Source organism: Mus pahari, chromosome 21 (genome assembly GCF_900095145.1).
Source record: "Mus pahari chromosome 21, PAHARI_EIJ_v1.1, whole genome shotgun sequence".
In the NCBI taxonomy this organism is placed as follows: Eukaryota; Metazoa; Chordata; class Mammalia; order Rodentia; family Muridae; genus Mus; species Mus pahari.
This window is the reverse complement of record NC_034610.1, coordinates 21709389-21715253: the sequence shown is the minus strand read 5'-3', so window position 1 is coordinate 21715253 and position 5865 is coordinate 21709389. Positions and strand designations below refer to the sequence as shown.

The window sequence follows — 5865 nt, the reverse complement described above, 5'->3', positions numbered from 1 at the left end:
GGTATGTACCTGCCTCTCACCAAAGGTCAAGCATGACATCATCTTACAGCTCTATGCATAGGAACAATCTCTCCCCAAACAACCTGTGAGCTCATGAGCGTGCAGGGACCCTGTTTCCAACATCTCTGCTTCCTCCGATGCCTTGCCTGCCATAGGCACTCAAACAGTTACTGAATGAATGATCAAGAAAAGCACTTACCAGTCTCTTCAGGTCTCAAATTACAGGGCCCAGATGGATTATACATCCAACCTAAGGTTAGACAACAACCTCATTTTGAAAAGGCATTATCTAGAGACAGAAGAGCTTAGAAAACTGAGCTTTTAAAACACTGGAGCCAGATTTCCATAGTAAGAAGAAAAATAATTTATTCCCAAAGATGTAGAAGTAAGAAATTCATCCTGAAAATAGAGCTTCGTGTACATCTGCTGGGGTAGAGCTTCCCTTGAGCAGGCACTCCTGACTGTCCCGACGAGTCTTATTTGTCTCGCAGCAATTCTTAAACACCGACGAGTCTTATTTGTCTCGCAGCAATTCTTAAACACATCGCTGACTCTCATGTTGTGAGCTGGCAAGAGCCATATTCAAAGCCACAGGCTTCAAGACAAGAGTAACACATTTCCCACAACAGCGGAGTGCAGACACAGCTCAGAGTCAGCTACGTAGGCACATAATTCAAAGTGTAAAAAAGGTGAAGGAAAAAAAATACTGTATGCAGAGGAAGGTCTTCAAGTGTAAGGCAGGTAACGCCGGAAGTAGGCTATGGAGGAAGGAGGTCTGGTGTGCAGGTGATTCTGTATAGAAGGCTTCTGTCTGTGACCTGCAAAACAGAACAGTTCTAGTAACTTAGGTCCTCTAATGCCTAGATCCTTCACCCTCCTTCAAAATAGCGGAAAGAGCAAAAGAGCTGGAGAGATGGCTCAGTAGTAGATAGAGTACTGGCTGCTCTTCCAGAGGACTTGGGTTCAATTCCTAGCAGTTACCACCATTTGTAACTCCAGTCCTAGGGGACCTGATGCCCTCTTCAGGCCATCGAGGGCACTACATGCACACGGTGCCCAGACATACTGAGGAAGACATCCATCCATATAGGATTTAAGAAAGGGAGGGGGGGTGTAGGGACAGGGACAAGAACTACAAGTAGCCAGGGCTACAGCACACATGCAGCAAAACACTATACATATAAAAATTAAAAGCTGAAGAGAGATGAGGAGGGAAGAGGGGAGCTAAAGGAGAAAGTAGGAAAGCAGCCATGCCTACAACCCCAGCAACCCAGGAGACAGAGCAAGGAATCAGATCAGAAAGCTAGCCTCAGCAGCTTAGTGAGATCTTCTCTCAAAATAAAAAGTGAGCCAGGTGGCAGTAGCACACACCTTTACTTCCAGCCCTCGGGACGCAGAGGCAAGTGGATCTCTGCCAGTTCTTGGCCAGCCTCAAACAACTTCCAGTTGAGCCAGAGCTACATAGTGAGACACTGTCTCCACAACAATAATAAGTAGAAAGGAGGATTAAGGACATAGTTAGTATTAAAAATATTTAACCGGGGGCTGGTGAGATGGCTCAGTGGGTAAGAGCATTGACTGCCCTTCCAAAGGTCCTGAGTTCAAATCCCCAGTAACCACATGGTGGTGGCTCATAGCCACCTGTAATGAGACCTGATGCCCTTTTCTGGGGTGTCTGAAGACTACTGTGTACTTACATACAATAAATAAATAAATCTTAAAAAATAAAAATATCTAACCAAAGCTGGGCATGGTGCACACAGTCCTAGCACCCAGGAGGCTAAGGTAGCAGATGCTGAGTGCGAGCCCAGTCTGGGCAATAGAGTGAGACTCCTCCCCTTAACACAAAGTTAACCAGACCAATACTTTAAAAACTCATCACACAGGTTTGGGTAGGTTCTAGAGCAAGTCCAGTTACCAATAACATGACTCTCATATAACTGCACAGGCAGCAATGTGACTTGCCAAAAGTAGGAGACACGGAGCCGACTAACACAGAGCTGGGACTTGGTGACTTCCTGTGCTTTTCACTTCCCTCTCAGGGCAGACAGCTGGATGCACATAAGGGAACCCTCCATTCTGCCTTCACTGACTAGCAAGCTCCCTCTGTGGGACTCCAGGCTGCTTTTCAGGCTATTCCCCATTCTGACTACCCCAAGTACAGGTGACAATGACAAATCCACCCATTTAAGGATGGCAAGTTTTTAATGTTGGTATCTTCACACGCTAAGCTGCTCAGTGAGAGCAGGACATCCTTAAGGTGTCCACTGGGGCTGGACAATGGCCCAGCAGTGGAGAGTGGTTGCTGCTGGGCTGCAGAGGAGGCTCTGTCATTAAAGCTGGGCTCACAACCAAAAACACTGTTTGCTGCTCTTCCAGGAGCTGAGCTTGGTTCCCTGGCAACGCCACCCAGATGCTCACAGCCACCCTCTGAAGTCCCATTGCGTCCCAGTGCAGGATACTGCAAATAATATGCAGTCAACTCAAGATTTAATGAGAGAAGATCTGGGGCTCTCGCTCCCTCAGAGGGTGGGACAGACAGCGTGACAGACGGCATGCTGAGCAACCCTGAGCACCAGAAAACAGAAGAAAATGGAATAACTCAAGGATGGTTTTTACAGTGCACTAGGGGAAGAGCACAAGGCTAAGGTGGCAACTGTCAGAGCAGACTGTTCCTGTGGTCACTTTCTTTCCCTGGCCGGGGCTGACAGAATAGCTGCTCTGTAGACAGTCTATTCTAGGCAGATGATAAAGTTGGCTGGAGAATTCAGATAGTTCTGTGGGAATCTTCTATGAACAGTGGTGCACTGACAGACTTCCATACCCTCTGGACTTTTTAAAGATGTATTTTATTTTTACTTATGTGTATATATGTGTCTCTGTGGGAGGGGGCAGGGGTGTTATGTGCTCATGTGTGTGCAGTGCCCTCACAGTCCAGAATAGTTCGCTGGATCTCTTGGAAATGGAGTTTCAGGAGGTTGTATGTGGTTCAGTCTGGGTGCTAGGATTTGAACTTGGGCCCTCTGTAAAAAGAGCATCCATTCTTAACTCCTGGACTATCTCATTAGCCCTTTTTTTAAACAAAGAATCACAAAGGAGGAAAATGACCTTCTTCTTCTTTTTTTAATAAACACACACAACTAGGAACTACTCCTTCTTCAGCTTCACTCGTGACAGCTGAGCTAGAGTCAAGTGTGGTGCAACAGGGTTCTGTGGTTGGATGAGCTAACAAGCATGGAATCCTCTCCATGATGTGGAAATAACTAGCTGTGGATGGGGCTGAAACAATCAATCCAGAATTTGTGTGTAAAACAAAGAACTCACTAAGGTAGCCAAGAGAAAACCTGAGAACGGTGATGGGGGAAGGGACTGAGAAGGTAACTTAAAAATACCAAGGCCAGCTGGGCAGTGGTGGTGCACACCTTTAACTCCAGCACTCAAATGGACCTTGAGGAGTTCAAGGCCAGTCTGGACTACAGATCGAGTTCCAGGACAGCCAAGGCTACACAAAGAAACCGGGTCTTGCAAACAAACAAAAACAGAACAAAAAACAACCAACCACTAACCAACCAACCAATCAACCCAAAACAAATAAAAAAATAACAACAAAAGGCCAGAATGAAGAAACCCACTCAAAAAAAGGTATGTGAATGAATGTCTCTGTCTGTCTGACTCTTGTTTCTAAATCGTTATTTTAGATAAAATTTCAAACTATTCTTTATTATAATATGCAAAAGTAGTCTTATTCAACTACAAGACTAAGCCAGTCAGAAGCACGGGCATTAAAAGAGTGGTTGGTTAACAATTAGAAAGCCGGGCTGGTGAGATGGCTCAGTGGGTAAGAGCACCCGACTGCTCTTCCAAAGGTGCAGAGTTCAAATCCCAGCAACCACATGGTGGCTCACAACCATCTGTAATGAGATCTGACACCCTCTTCTGGAGTGTCTGAAGACAGCTACAGTGTACTTACATATAATAAATAAATAAATCTTAAAAAAAAAAAAAAAACAAAAAACAATTAGAAAGCCATATATATCCAGAGATGAAAGAACTCACTTAGAAACCATGGTCAGGAAGCAAGCACAGGATTTGCAGGCTGAGGCCTGAAACACCTGAATCATCAAGAGCTGGTGTGAGCCGGGCGTGGTGGTGCATGCCTTTAATCCCAGCACTTGGGAGGCAGAAGCAGGCGGATCTCTGAGTTCGAGGCTAGCCTGGTCTACAAAGTGAGCTCCAGGACAGCCAGAGCTACACAGAGAAACCTTGTCTCGAAAAACAAAACAAAACAAAACAAAAAAGCTGGTGTGAGCTGAGGCAAAGTCAGGGCCATGTCCAGAGACACACACTTGCTGACCTGCCTTCTAAGCACAGTGAACGCAGTAGGGCATTGAGAGACAGAAGAGCAAAGTTAAAAACATGGAAACAGCAGGCCTGGAACCTCCAAGTCAGGAGCAGAGAGAGAAGAAAGAAGGAAAGGCTGGGCAAGCTTGAGGGGAGGCCATGGTGCAGAGCTGCTCAGAACCTACGACCAAATGTTCTTATTTTTCACATTCCTGGTTTTGTAACTCAAGGGATCTCTGGTGACTCTGACTCAAGCTATGAGCATACATTATATTACATCTCAAAGGGTGTGCTATTAAAATTATTTACCTTAGGTTAAGAAACAAAAGCTGAGCCCACCACAGCTCAGAACTCTCCTTAGCTTCTAGGCAAATGACAATCTTAAGAAGTACTCAGAAGCTGGAGAGATGGCTTAGTTTTTAAGAACACTGGCTACTTTCTTGAGTCTGGCTCCAGCACCCACATGGTAGCTCACACAAGTTTCAGGGCATCTGATGCCCACATCTGGCCTCCTCAGGCACTTCACAAATGTGATGCGCAGGCAAACATTCATACATATAAAAGTAAAATAAATATGTACATAAATAAATCATTTTAAAAAAGCATGTTAAGAAAATGGATCAGCTCTGTTCTGAACACTTGACACTAACTTCCATTTAATAAAGTAACAGAGGGGGCTGGAGAGATGAGATAGCTCAGTGGTTAAGAGCACTGACTGCTCCTCCGAAGGTCCTGAGTTCAAATCCCAGCAAGCATATGGTGGCTAACAACATCCGTAATGAGATCTCTTCTGGTATGTCTGAAGACAGCTATCGTGTACTTACATATAATAATAAATAAATCTTCTTCTTTTTTTTTTTTTTTTAAATAATAAAGTAACAGAGAAGAGGAATCAGATGACAAGGGACCTGCTACTCAGCCAGTGGATAAACTTTTGCACGCTGCCACTGTTTACCACCTGGTCTCAGCATCAAATGAAAGCTGCGGTCCAGAGTTGGCTTCCTCTTTGTTTTGGTCTCACTCTGTAGCTTAAGCTGGTCTAGCCCAGGCTGGCTTTGAACTTATCATCCCCCTGTCTCTGAAATCAGTGCTGGAATTATGGGCATATACAATTCCCAACCTTCAGCAGCCGATTGTCTCCATCTCCCTGAAGCATTCTAAGACATTCATTTCCAATAGTTTAGCCATTTCTTCCCATTGCTAGGTGCTGTTAGACCAAGAGTACCCGCTTTCTAATCTGTTGGAAGCCTGCCAGGGAGCTTACGGTCTCAATCCACGTGCACAGGTATATCAGAGGACAAGTGCTGAGGATCTCAGCAGGTGGATGGGGATCCCAGGGATGGACCTTTCGCCCTCTGCACCATCTCTCCAGCCCTGCACCACACTAAAAGGGCAGGGTAATCATAGAACCTAAGAGAAACTTACAGAAAAATCCCTAAGATACACACAAAGAGAATGTTTGCTGTGTTTGTATCCCTGTTCTTTAGAATATATATATATATATATATATATATATATATATAT

At 44.9% G+C, this 5865-nt stretch overlaps 1 protein-coding gene across 1 annotated transcript in view; it reads right to left on the bottom strand.

Moving 5' to 3' along the window:
* Positions 1-340: 340 nt before the first annotated feature.
* Atp6v0e1 (ATPase H+ transporting V0 subunit e1) overlaps positions 341-5865 on the bottom strand; it is a 24947-nt gene continuing 19422 nt past the window's right edge. The window contains exon 4 of the mRNA XM_021221723.2: positions 341-818. The gene's annotated coding sequence lies outside the window, so the exon portion shown is untranslated. The remainder of the gene's footprint in view (positions 819-5865) is intronic.